General features: G+C 42.3%; 1 pseudogene across 1 annotated transcript in view; it reads right to left on the bottom strand.

The window, feature by feature from the left end:
* The window catches only part of LOC146870136 (complement component receptor 1-like protein), a 796,036-nt pseudogene that overhangs the window by 33,850 nt on the left and 747,828 nt on the right, over window positions 1-14,358 (bottom strand). The window contains exon 12 of the transcript XR_014978076.1: window positions 6,845-6,927. The product of XR_014978076.1 is annotated as a complement component receptor 1-like protein (transcript). The remainder of the gene's footprint in view (window positions 1-6,844; window positions 6,928-14,358) is intronic.

Below are 14,358 nucleotides of genomic sequence, written 5' to 3'. Positions count from 1 at the left end.
GGGCTCGGTGACGGGACTAATGCCTTTTCAGGACGCTTTAGATACACTGTGCATATAAATACAAAAGAGGGCGCCGTACTGTAAATAAGTATGACGTGTTATACAAAAGTGGGCGCATGGCGCAGTAGCAACAGGCGGAAAAGCACACGCGGGTACAAAGCTGCAATAAAAATAGTCCCTAAATGGAATAATAACAGCCCAGCAGTGTAACTAAACAGTAGTTGGTCGGTGCTGCTTCCTGCAAAACGGAAGTGACGTTTCGCACCGTGAGCCAACCATAAGCGAGATAAGGAAGAGCAATGCAACGTTTAACAAATGGTGAGCAGCAGGACATATTAGCCGCCAATAGGCGGAGTTTTAGCCATCATACAGATTACTTGATGCATCGGAGAGGCAGCGCATGCGCTGCCCTTTGCGAGACCTACAAAGTTAAACACATACAGTCAGGTGGAATGTATTTGCAGGCAACACCATAGTGTGCATCTTACAGTTTAACGATTACTGCAACCCGCAAAAAAAAGAAGCATTGAAGTGAGACAACTGCAAAACACGTACAGTCTCATGGAGGGCTTCATGCAAAAGGAAAAAATAGAACTCGGAAAGTGAGCACGAGTGGGAATATGGAGGAGCCAATCAGAGAGGGTAAGCAGGCTATGCCCAGCAAGGGGGACAAACACAAGCCACATGGCCTAAAACAATAAAGGAAGCGAAAAGAAAGCAAGATAATTAACTGACAGAACACAAAGCAGGTGGTAAGAAATAGGTGGAATGCATTCCCCGGTAAGCTGGTAGGCTTCGACCTAATGAACACAAACCATTTCATATTAAGTTCCACTTATGAATCATATTCGGGCCTTTACCGAATCTTAAAACGTTCACAGATGGCCAGTATTTTTCTCTAAGAAAAGTGGCAAACGTAAAGGCAGGCCCTTGAAAAATAAGTCATCTGACGTACTGTTCACAAGCAGTTCAATGAAGAAACTGGGCACGTTTTTCTCCAATGGGCAATGTGACTGTGAAGTATCCAACACACCACCACTGCCCAGGAATGCTTGCACCTACCTCATGTAAATCTTCCCAAGGATATCCTGAATAATTTATTACATGATAAGAATCAAGCATTCAAAGGCCTTTTATTTTTAGGAACAAAGGTTGAAGAGCACGGGCTCAAGTCTAGCCCCACTTATGCTAACTTATTAACAGGCCATTGGAAGTCGACACGAGCATGGAGTACAAATATGTGAAGCGGCATGTGTTTGCAGTATTGATGATTTACTTTTCGTGGGAGACAGTATCGCTGATGGACTAACAGAATCTGTTTAACTACTGATTCACAGTAAGCTCACTTTGTGATCTATGAAAATGAATAAATCAAGCATAACGTTCTGGGAAAACTGCTAAACTTAGTGCAGTATGGTATACAGGGAAGAAACGATAATTAACTCACTGCACCCCCCCCCCCCCACTAACTCCCTGAGAAGCCTTTGACTGCTTGCCATGGCAACCACTGAGTCAGATGCTGAAGGGGTTGTACTTGGCCCAGAATTGCAGAATTTCTTTTTTTAATAATCGCATGGTGGCAAAACATTTTCCACATAGGGCTGAGACATGTTCTGTCATGGACAGAGAGTTGTCTAGCTTAACACCAAGGTTTTTAGGTCTCGCCTGACCCAGCGCATGCGCTGGTCTGGCGAGACTTGTTGAGAGGGCTCCAAAAAGTGCTACCAGGCCAGCCTAGAGCTACAGTGCATGTGCGTGGGCGCGCGCACCGCGCTTTACCGCAATTACTTTCACTTTCGCGGCCCCACGGCCGCTCTGATGTTTGATCGCGATCGCGATCACTTTCGCGGCCGCTTGGCATAGCCAATAGGTCTCGCTTTTGGGACCTTATAAGTATTTAGTTATGCAACTGTTGCATGGCTAAACACATATAAGGTCCCAAAGGTGAGACCTATTGGCTTATGCCAATGCTTGTTATTTACTTGTTTCGGGGTGGGGCAACTCCAATTCAGATGGCCACCAATCTGACTTCACAGGTGTTGAGCTTTCCTGAATAGAATTATTTAATTATTTTCTCCATTTAGTTGCAGGGAATTTTTTGAGATCTAGGAAGCTATTTTCCTCATACAATCGGAGAAGCGTGCTTACCCCTTCCAGATTGGGGTCAAAGGAGATGGCCAACTGTGTGTCATCTACATAGGGTATTGTCTCAAAGCCACATGTCTTCACGATTTGTACCAAATGGACAATGTAGATATTGAATAATGTAGGGCTCAGTGTGGACCCCTGCGGATCCCCTTTCCCGACCCGCATGGTATGTGATTTAAAGGGCTTCAGAGAGACAATTTAAGTATGGCCTTTCAAGAAATCAACAAATCACTGGAGTGCTTTGCAGTGCACTCATGTAGTGCAGCTTGCAAATTAAGATATCATGGTAGACTGTGTCGAAGGCGTAAAGCATAAGCATCACTGGGATCCCTGCATCCAGGGATAGTGTGATAGTATCAGTGACAGAGACTAGCACACTCGCTGTACTGTGACAAGTTCTAAAGCCTGACTGGGAGGGATCGAGGAGCTTATGTTCTACCTCGAGAGTAGAGAGCTGCTTGTTTATAATGCTCTCTAAAAGTTTGCTAAGGAGAGATCGGGCGATAATTTGAGGGATTGTTAGGGCCAGTCTTGGGCTTTTATAAATTGGGGGAAACATGGGCAGTTTTCCAGATGATGGGGACTGAGGCCGAGTATATGGACAGATTAAAAAGGGATGTTATGGCAGGAGCAATTTAGCTGGAGAGACTCGCTATAATGCTGGGAGGGCACAGGTCCAATGGTGACCCTGATTTAGCTGTTTCTAGCAGCCCCTGGATCTGCTCCAGTGTGCGATGTACAAAACTTTCCAGATAAAAGAAGGCACACTAAAATCACAAAGATAGTCTAATTGGCTCTGGGGTGGAGGAAATTTGCATAGATATTATTTATCTACTCTACAAAAAGTTGGCTAACAAGTCACCAAGCTCTCGTGTAGCCGGGATCACACATGTGCAGGTGTGTGGTTTGATGAAATCATTGAGTGTTTTGAAGAGAGTTTTTGTGGAATTACCTGCTTGTTCAATCTTGTTTATTCTAAAGTTTCTACAGCCATTTTGATAGCATTGTGATAGCTCTTCAGCAGCAATTTAAATTAATCTTTATTTGCGGTAGCTTTGGTCCTTTGCCAAAGCCTTTCCAACCTTTTCCACTTGAATTTCTCCAGTTTTAAACCAGAGGGCATTGTTTCTGCTAGGGGTTACAGGAGTGTGTATGAGAGGGGCGATGTGGTCAAGTGCCTGGTAAAAGGAATCGTTAGAATTCCCCAGAGCAACCTCTACATTTAAATTACTCAAGACTCAGATGGAAGGTAAACCTTCCCGAAGGAGATTGGTAGGACAGATTACTATCTCATAGCTAGTCTAGACACTCTGTTCGATTTTACCAGCTCGTTTGTTTTCAGAATTTGAAAATTCATCAAACAGTGGTCTGTCCAGAGAAGTGATAAGGGGGGGTTCACACCCAAGCTCATGGGAATTTGTAAAAATTAAGACTAGGGTGTAACTGGCTAAATGATTAGGCCCAACCACAACCAGTAACACAAGTAACCGGTTATGGTGCGCTTGTTTTACTGTTTATGGCCTTCCCACTGAATTTCAGTTTTTTAGGTAAGTAAACCATTACTATACCCAACTATAACATCACTTTAACCTTTGATTTTTCTCAGTGAATATATATATATATATATATATATATATATATATATATATATATATATATGTATATATATATATATATCTATATCGAGAGAAAGAGGGGCAAGTAGATGCTGTCCGGGCAAAGGTTTAAAAAAGGTAAGCGGATGTTCAACTCATATAGATGAAGGCACTATATTTCGGAGTTTAACAGTGAGAAGTGAAAGGAGCCAGAATAACAACATACTTATCTTCGGTAACGCTTTTTCTGGTGGAGGCTCTATCTAACCGCAGATTCCTCACCTTAGAATATTAGACTGAACCCGGAAAATCATGAGCAGTGCCTCTGCATGCCGGTCGGTGGCAATCAGGCCGTTTGTGTCGAAAGTGACATGCGCAGAGGCGCCACCCCGGTGTACTGACATCAGATTCTTTTATGGCTGTTTCCGTGCCAAAGTCGCGTAGCAATGACTGAAAGTTGTATAACCAGTGTGATAAATATAACAAGGTCTTTTGGGAAGAGCCCATTTCACAAAGCTGAGAGGATGGGTGTGTCAGTGAGGAATCTGTGGTTAGCTAGAGTTTCTAACATGAAAACGCGTTGCCGAAAGTAAGTACCTTGTTCTTCTGACAGAGACTTCTAACCACAGATCCCTGAATTTAGAATAGATACCTAAGCAATATCTCCCCGGAGGTGGGTCTGCAAACTGGCTTAAACCAAAAAGTCCAGGAGGACTGAACGTACAAAATGTAAGTCCCGACAGACCTGACTGTCCAGGCAGTAGTGTTTTGTGCACGCGTGGAGAGATGCCCACATAGCAGCATGACAGATACCCAGGAGAGGCACTCCACTTCCTAACGCAGTACTGGCCACTTTTGCTATGGTGGAATGAGCCCTCAAGCCTTCAGAAAGCTACTTCCTAGCCAACACAACAGATTTTTAGACAGAGCACAATCTAATGGTAGATGGTTCGTTTTTGCACTGCTTTGCCTTTCTTTTACTCTAGTGAACCCAATGAAAAGTGGACAGTCCAGCCGGTGTTCTTTGGTACGATTAATGTCAAAGGAGAGATCTCCTTTGGGAACCAAATGATGGAGCCTCTCCTCCTCCTAGGAAGGATGAGGTGTAACAAAAAATGTCAGTAACAATGTTTTGGCTAACATGGAAGGGGATCGCCAGCTTCAGCAGGAAGGAGGCACAGGGAAGAACAACCTGTTTGGGTAGAAGCAGGTTCAAGGGGGGGGGGAGGTGAAATGAAAGAGCTTGAAGCTTGCTCTCCCTCCTGGCTGGTGTAATTGCCACTAGAAAGATTGTCTTAAGTGTCAGAAGTCTTAGGGGGCTGCTGTGCACAGTTTCAAAAGTGGAACACATAAGTTAAGACCAAATTAAGGTCCTACTGGGGCATGACTGAAACAGAGAGGGCTGATCCAGTAACCACAGAAAAGCTGAAATGGCAGACAGGTAACCTTAAACAGAGTCCAGTGCAAGGCCTTTCTAGGCTAAAGACAATACAACAATAGCACCTCTGACAGGGAGGCAGCACATGGGCCAATTTGTCATGAGAAGCGCCAAGCCACACACCTGTCCCAAAGTCAAACATAACTGTTTTTTGTCGAGGGACGCCTGACTACCAGAATAACATCTCAGATTTTGGAAGGAAGATTAAAGACTCAACTGTCATCACTCAATACCCAGGCATGAAGGTGGAGAGTACCCATTTTTAGGTTTAAGACCCTGCCCTTCTGCTGTGACAGGAGATCCTCCCGAAGGGGCAGTCATATCCAAGGAAAAATGCTCATGCCCTGGAATTCTGGATACCACGCGCTCCATGCCCAGTCTAGAGCCACAAGGATGACTGGGTGCCTGGTCAGTCTTGATCTTCTTGAGAACTCGGGGCAGGAGTGGTATCAGTGTAAAGGCACACAGGAGTCCAGAGTTCCATTCTAAATGAAACACATCTCCAAGCAAGAGCCACTTTGGAAACTTCAGCGAGCGAAACTGCTGACATTGTGCGTTCTTAGCAGTGGCTAACAGACCGAGCCAAGGTCCTCCCTATTCTTGGAACAGAACTCACATCAACTTCGGATGCAGATGCCATTCGCTATCCGCTAGGCATCGATGGCTGAGTTTGTCTGCCCTGGTGTTCCCATCCCACCAGGTGTTGAACAACCAGGAAGACGTCCTGGCGTTCCAGTCAGGTCCACAGGTGCAGGGCCTCGTGACACAGGGTCCACGTGCTGACCCCGTCCTGTTTGTTGCAATACCACACAGGGGTAGTGTTGTCCATGAACACCTGAACCAGCGTTCCCTTAATGGATGGAAGGAACTTTTGAGAAAAAGTAGGTAAAAGATGGGGACGGTCAAGAAAATAGTGCACAGGCAGTATATTTAGAGGAGAGTGCAAGGACAGATAATTGTGGAAGCCTTTAGTTAAAGGTGCTCCACAAAGCTCATGAGTTATGTAGATACAGAAAACGTGTGAGCGTAGAGTCTCGATATAAATTCTTGCCATTCAAGGAATGCAATTGAGAACACTGCTGCTCCCGTTTAATCAGTGGTTTAAGAACCAGAATGTAAATAGCTAGAATGAAGAGCTGTTTCAGTGGAATGGGCCGGGCACAATCGGTTAGGGTAAGTTATATCATAAGCTATTAGCAGAGTGAGAAAATCATCAGATATCAAATGACTAACTTTAGAAAGGCATGGAGCAAAAATATATGTTGACAATCACACAAAAGCAAAGGACCCAACCAAGTATTTTTCCAAGGACAGATGATAAATTCTGGTTTTGATTATCTATGAACAAACACGTTAATGAAGTAATGAACTGAATTAATTCAGATATAACAGCCATAAGCAATACACAGTCAAACTAGCATAGCTTCAGCACATGGAAGTAAGAAAGATTTGCAAACTAGAAACTAGGTGGAAGAGGGAAAGGTAAAAACAGTAGTGGTAAAGGGCTGAGAGAGAGAGCGAAAGAAAAAGATGTTACAAAAAAAGTGAAACAAGAGGACATCAAATGCATACTGAACAGAAAATTGTATTGTCAAACAATACATACAATGGTTTCTCAACGGCCCGAGTATGAGAAGTATGTATACATGTTATTTGACCATACCTTAAGCATTCATATTTTGACTTTCCTCCCTCAAATGAATCGCTTCAGGGCCATTGATTTTCTGTTCATTTGTAGGATAGCTTCTAAAAAGCATAAAAGGCAGTTTAAAGCACAGAGCACTACAAACGGATGTGAATTATTTTGATCAAGAAAAAACATGGAAAAACCCTTCTAGATTGAAGCACTTTTTGGAAATGCTTGCAAGCAGGATAATACAGGATATATTTTAAAGAAGATTATAAAAACGGAGAAGAAATAATACAATCCAAACTAAATGTTGTTTTTCCATCATGTGCTCTTCATAAATATTGATAAACACTGAATTGATTCCCACATGTGCAAGCCAGCTGAGCACAAAGTAAATAGCATATCAATAAAAAATAAAATAAAGCTTATGTAAAGACAATGTTCCATTTATCATCTTTTGTTATGGCATAGAAAAAAAGTTCCATTAGAAAACTAAAATTGATTTAAGCAGATAAGCAAGCGGTTTGGACCAACCCTCTCATTTTTCACCTTTTTTAACAACATATTTTATTGGCAATTACATACAAAACAGGCTCAGAAATCAATCTGTAGCAAGATTTAATACAGTAAACAGCTTCTGTACATTGCACAGAGTGAGCACCATCTGAATCACCCTGAGTGTCAGCAGAATGATAGGCAGTACCTGCTCTTATGGAGACCAGAGGCCTCTGATCTCCAACTCCTCTAAGTGAAACATCGGAATCGTATTGTGAATGTCCAGGTTCCTCTAGGGAGGAGTGAAGGCTTTCATAGAAGTTGTCAATGTCCCTATGAACAGAAGGCATTGAGAGGGCTCTAAGATTTGGGCACGTTGACTGGAAAACAAAGTCGAAGGTGCGTCTGCCTGCAGAAGGCTCAACACCATCTACGGTGACCTGCCTTTAAATACAGAGATCCCTGTCAATCTGAGATGTGCCACATCCACCACCATTACCTCTGTAAGGATTTGAGGTGGCGATGTCAGCCCGACCATGAGGACCGCAAACTGGTAGTGAGTGGACCCTACCACAAAACAAAGGTACCTACTGTGAGACTGCAGAATAAATATATGTCCTGCAAGTCAAGGGTCACCATCCAGTCTTACACTTCAAGTGCCAGAAGAACCTGTGCCAAGGGCGGCACCTTGAATTGTTCCATATATAGGAATAAGTTCAAGAACCTGAAGTCTAGCATAGGACGAAGACCTCCTTCCTTCTTGGAGACCAGTAAGTACTGACAGTAGCACTCCTGCCCAATTTCATGCTCTAGAATCAACTCAACCACTACATTTTGTAGCAAGGCTGACACCTCCTCCTGCCACTGGGAGGGAGGGGTGATGCAGGGTGAGCTGCTTCAAGGGTCTGGCTGACCCCTTTCTACAATCTGAAGGGCACATTGGTCTGACGTCATGGAATTCTAGAAGGGGAAGATTAAGCGGCTTGGTAGGTGTTGTTGAGTAGGGTTGCTGGGTATGACGACCCATGCCTTTTCACCTACCTCTGTACAAATCCAACCAGCACCAAAGGTGTTTTCCTCGGAGGAAAAAAGCCGTGCCAGGGGAAGAGATTTAGGCAGAACCTGAAGCTGAGTCCCAAATGGCCCCATTGGGCTCTGAGGTGCATCAGAGTGGACTGCTGCATGCCACAATATCTCTAACACTGCATGGGGAAAGATGGCTTGAGTGGCCCCTGGCATGTGGGAATTCTGGATACCCCAGTGGTGGATCTTCACAGCAGGCATCGATGGCAAATGGATCGGCAAACGCCCTGAAGTGGCACTTAGGTCAGTGGTGTGGGAGTGGATGTGGTGCAAGTGGAGATATATGGACAAGCTTCAGCTCTGTGAACGATTCTGAAGCAGCAATTTGCCCTTGGACCTTGAACGACATCGAGGGATCTCACTTGCCTGGTCATATTATTTTGTTTACTTTGTTTTTCTGGAGGACTTAGAGAAAGGAGGAAGATCTTGTTCGTGATCTGGATGGTAAATGACGTTGATCCCCCAAGGTCATCACAGGTGCATAAAATGTTTGGCATCATGTTCTTTGATGGCCTTGGGGTTCATACTGGGGCACCGGTCGATGAACTCTAATCATGCCCTGACCCCAGACACTAGAGGCAATCTTCACGGTGATCAAGTCTGAGCATCCGTGAAGCACTGGCCTGAGGGAATTTTGTTTTGAGAATGCTCTTTTTTACAGAGGAAGAGTTGAGGAAAGAAGCTCTAGATCCGCATTGACGGGTGTGCAAAAATGAGAAGTGTGGTAGGTGCCCCGGATGAGCGCTTTATTGCTCAAGTGATGTCACAGTGGCGTGTGTTTCTGATGCAGAGATGGAGTCAGAGTACTGTGTAAAAGTGTCTGAGTCTAGCGTGGCATTTGGGGATGTGCAAAAGGTGAAGAACTAACCATCAGAAATGGGAGTGCTTATCAGGGTGATGAAAAGAAACTAAGGCCGATTCTGACTTCAAGAGACTATATTGGAAATGTAGGCACCAGTCAAATAGTTATGACTGGGCCCTAGAAATGTTTAATCTAACAATTCAGAAACTAAGGTAAGGCAATATGAGTGACTGTAATCTAGCTCTGATGTCAGATTCTTATCACTCTGTGTGGTATAAATATCAAATAATCCTCTCGTTGCGAGGTGGCTTTAAAGTGCTGTTTAAACTGTCAAGTGTGTATTGGAGTTTGTGTGCAGGGATGTGTCTGTTACTAAAAAATCTTACCATTCTGAACAATTTTTATGCTGAACAATTTATTACAAAGATGGCTGCCTCCAAGTTCTTCAGGGATGTCTCCCCTTATTTGGCAATGCTGATGCAGGCAGGTGCTTTACTGCTTTGATTTCACAGAGCACCTCTTCAGCTCCATTCCTCCCAAGTGTCAAAAAGGGTACCCTAGATCTTGCAGTGTTGGTCCCAGGATGGCCAAGCTTGAGGCAGTCATGCATTTCCCTTTCTTTTCTTAATTGTTCCACAAAGTAACCCTCACTACTCTACTGTAAGTAAGATTACCCAATGCAGTAACAAACTGGTGATGCACATTGCTAAGAAATCACCAGCTTTTTATTCTGTGTTGGACAGCTTTACTCTGAAAAATCTTTTTTTCTTCAGAGAAAAAACGCATCATCCGCTTCGCTACCAGTACCACTGTAGTCCTTGGGCCTCAGACCAGATCAATTTAGAGCAATTTTGATGCCAGACTTCCCCCAGGTTAGCTCCCTGTGCTCAGTTTTCCGGAATCCACTTCACTTGTCTGGGATAGCAGTGTTTTAGATGATCAGGATGAGGTTACTCACTGTTGTCTTTACTTAAGCTGCTGTTTTGCAGGTCTGTAAACAGTACCCCCACTTTACAAGACAAAACATAGAAAGCAAATGTTGCCTTTGCATAGACTGTCTTATGCTGAGAGATGACTTTCACTCCAATTTTGTTTTCCAGGATACCTCCCATGGGAATAACTATTAAGTGTTCAATGAAGATACCCATGGTAGAGACTGGTTTTTCAGGTAAGTGAATGTTCCATTAGTAGCTCAAGGACTTAGTTACTAACATGCTGGACTGGATAATGTGGAATAATATGGACTAAGACAGAAGGTTGTTAGATAAAACAGACGCCAGATCTAACTTTGTTCATGTTTGACATATTTTCAGTGGTATACTTGTATTATAACAATTTTCTTGAACTTTCACAATAAAGCCTGTCTTGTGCTGTACTTTCAGTGGATAAAGATATTGAAAACACAGCCCACTGCCAGCATGCACCTTTTAAAAAAGCTATTATGAGAAAATATCTTTACCGTTTGACTCCCTACCATAAGTCCTGTATTGTGCTATACTGTACCACCAGCCCTTAGAAACATTTCTAAAGAAGGCTCATCTTGTCTGCTTTTCATTCTATTCTCTCAGAGAACACCTTGCAGAGACCCTGTATTTACCACCAAGACTTATACTAAATGATCCTTTTTCAGAACAGCACCCTACTTGGCTCTGCCTGGTAATATTTAGCAAACTTTGTGGCAGCGGCAGTCTGGCTATAAGCCCTGACGTACCTACACTGAATTTCTCAATTGTTGACCTGCAGAGCATCCAAGGAGTTGATGGTATATTGTGAGTGTTTTATAGCTGAATGGCTATGTAGAACATTAAATATGTTTGGATTCTACTGTTAGAGTTCTATTAGGTTATTTATAAACTAACTGCCACAAAGGACTTCTCAATGTGTCTATCATGACAGGGAGGGATCCAGTTGAGGTGATAAGGGGCGGGGAACAAACTAATGTATTGAAAATGTATATATCCCCTGCACAATAAATTATTTTGCAACTTGTCAAAGAGTACGTCAATTACTCTGTATCTGTAATAGTCAATGACAGCTTCATATTCCGATGGACCTCAACTGAGGAGCCCACATTCCCCGGCTCACAAACACAACTTAACGAGGACATACAGGGGACCCTTTATAGACGGGCCATATGCTGAGTCAAGGATATGGTCCACCACACATGAAGTGCAGATAGGTCTATGAAACCATGCCTTAATAAGGACAAGGAATGCACTTCGATCCATCCAGGCACAGAAGCATAAAAATCAGCCATTGAACTTTCAAAGCCTATCTGCGCAAAAGGAAATGAGCTCGGCTCAGTTGACCCTGCCAATATTCCTCGAAGGTGGAGCATCCTAATTTGGCACTCTTTGAATGTGTCCCTCACATGCACAGTTCCTGACCTGAGGAAGAACTTCGCTAGAAATATCCAGGCCCTACAAGAAGGTCGAAACATGTCAGCATATATATTAAAGTGGGCAGGAGACAGTCATTCCTTAACAAAAGGAGAAAAGTAACACACATGAGAAGGCAAAGAGTATTGATACCTCTATGACCTTTAGAATGAACTCCGACTACCAAGGGTAATTTGGTACCTTTTGGGCCTTATTTCTGAGGGCTACAATATGTCCCGAGGTGATGGAAATATGTAACCTTGATTGGTTAATAATGTTGGACACTTTCTCACAATGAATACTACATTTGAATATACATGTTGGACACTTATTAATGTAAAGTTATTAAGTTTTATCATGTAATAATGTTGTACATTGTGTATGCATTTTTTCAATGTGATGTCTATGTAAAGTCGCTATGAATGAGTATTATTTGCTCGTTGCATAAAAAACAAGTTACTTACCTGTACACTGTGGTTCTCCAGTATTGATATCTTTTATAGATTCACATGCTTGAATGCTCTCTGTCGTCATGGTGGGAGCCCCACAGTAACAGTAAAATAGCAGTGTTAAAACTCAACATTCAAATGCCCATAGGAATTCAGTAGCGCTTAGCAACCTATTACCATTGTTTTAAAACATCCAAACTCCAGCCAATCAGAGCATAGACCATAGAGTCTCCATCCCCTGCAGGGCTACCATACCTCAGATTTCGAGCACGAGTACAATTAGAGGAATAAGAGAGGTATGGAAGGTGAACCTGAAAGGGGAGGAGAGAGGGTCGCATGTGAATCTATAAAAGATACCAATACTGTAGAACCACAGAGTACAGGTAAGTAACTTGTTTTTTCTTCAGTATTGTATCTTTTATAGATTCACATGCTTGAATCAGAATAGTAAGCAGTTATCAAAGGGTCAGTGGCGGCGGATAGATCTATATCTATATATATATATATATATTCACTGAAAAAACCATAGGTTTCAGGCACGTTATAGCTAGGAATTAGCATTTAAAAAACCTTAGAAATTCACTGAAAAAACCATAGGTTTCAGGGGCGATATAGTTAGCTGGACTTTTCACTCGTACAAAACCATAGAAATTCCCCCGTTACAGTTAGTTCAACTAACTATAACTCGCGCGCCCGCAATGCACTGCTGATGACGTCACATATTACATCACTCATGACAAGGTCAGTGACATCACTGATGACATCTCAAATGACATCACTGATGACATCACCCAGTGAATGTGTGTTTTTCTGAAAATTATATATGTTTTATATATGTATATCTCAAGGTCGATGGAAGAATAAATGGGTATATAAATGTCTAAATGGATGATTTGTTTTTGAAAAATTGATTGTATTACTGACTGATTAAGTGTATCTTTGTGAGTAATGTTTAAATATGTAAATATCTGTATCAGTCTCTCACTTTGTGTATAAGTGGCTGCATGGGTTGGTGAGTAGCTACATGAGTGTCTATATAGGTTATTAGTTGATTTTTTGAGTATCAGTATGAGTGTCTGATGTCTGTATGGTTCGGTGGGGGTATTACGTAGTGCATAGGTGCATGAATGAGTGACTCACTGTTTGTATGTGTTGAAGACAGCATGTGTGCAGGACTGTATGGGTGGATGAGTGTGTGCATGGGTGTGTTAGTGAGTGAATGACTGTCTCAATAGTATCTCTATGAGTAGGTACATATGTTTTAAACTAGTATATGTGACTATTGGTGTATATAAGTGAGTATATGTGAGAGTGAGAGATTGAAAGAGTTCCTGTATGAATAAGTATGTTTCTATAAGTGATTGTTTAAAAGACTAAGTATGTGTAAGTTTCTGTAGAAGTAAGTGTGGTGGTGTGTGTATAACTGAATATGCAGGTAAACGGATGTTTGATTCTTTATTAGCATGAGTGACTACGTGTGTGAGTAACTTTATGGATGAGTGGCGTTGTGTAACAGAATGTATAGGTGTATGAATACATATAATGAGTGAGTGCATGTATGAGTGACTGTATAGGACTGTTGGTGAATGAGTGGATGTGTATGTGGATCTTACAATTACTGAATAGGTTGTTGTAACTGGTATTGGTATGTCCATTGTTTTGAAAATTTTAATTTCTATTTTTGAATGTGTGTATGAAAGGTTATATTAGGGGGAGAGGAGGTCTGCCACTCTATCACAAGGATGATGTCATCAGTGATGTCATGAGTGATGTCACTGACCATGTCATGAGTGATGTAATATGTGACGTCATCCGCAGTGCATTGCGGGCGCGCGAGTTATAGTTAGCTGAACTAACTATAACGGGGGAATTTCTATGGTTTTGTACGAGTGAAAAGTCCAGCTAACTATATCGCCCCTGAAACCTATGGTTTTTTCAGTGAATTTCTAAGGTTTTTTAAATGCTAATTCCTAGCTATAACGTGCCTGAAACCTATGGTTTTTTCAGTGAATTTCAAAGGTTTTTTAAATGCTAATTTCTAACTATGCCTACAGAGATAGAACATGTGAAGAAAGAAGGAAAAACGCACAGAAAGAAAAAAAAGAAATGCAGAAAGAAGCAACAGAAGTCCTCAAAGACGAAGAAAAGTGCAGGAAGAAATATAACGTGCAGAAAGAACAAACAGAAGAGCAGAAAGAAGCCTTGTTGCAAAATCATCCTGTACCCTCAACTTTTTCAGACGGATACTGGTGGTAACTGAGTCTGCCTAAGCAGTCCTAGAGCCAGTGCTATGTTAAAAGACACTCAGAATACAGTGAAAACACCTACATACACTAGGGC

The sequence above is a fragment of the Triturus cristatus genome, chromosome 1_1 (assembly GCF_964204655.1).
Source record: "Triturus cristatus chromosome 1_1, aTriCri1.1, whole genome shotgun sequence".
Taxonomy (NCBI): Eukaryota; Metazoa; Chordata; class Amphibia; order Caudata; family Salamandridae; genus Triturus; species Triturus cristatus.
Note: the sequence above shows the minus strand (reverse complement) of the source record. Positions and strands in the feature narration are given on the sequence as shown.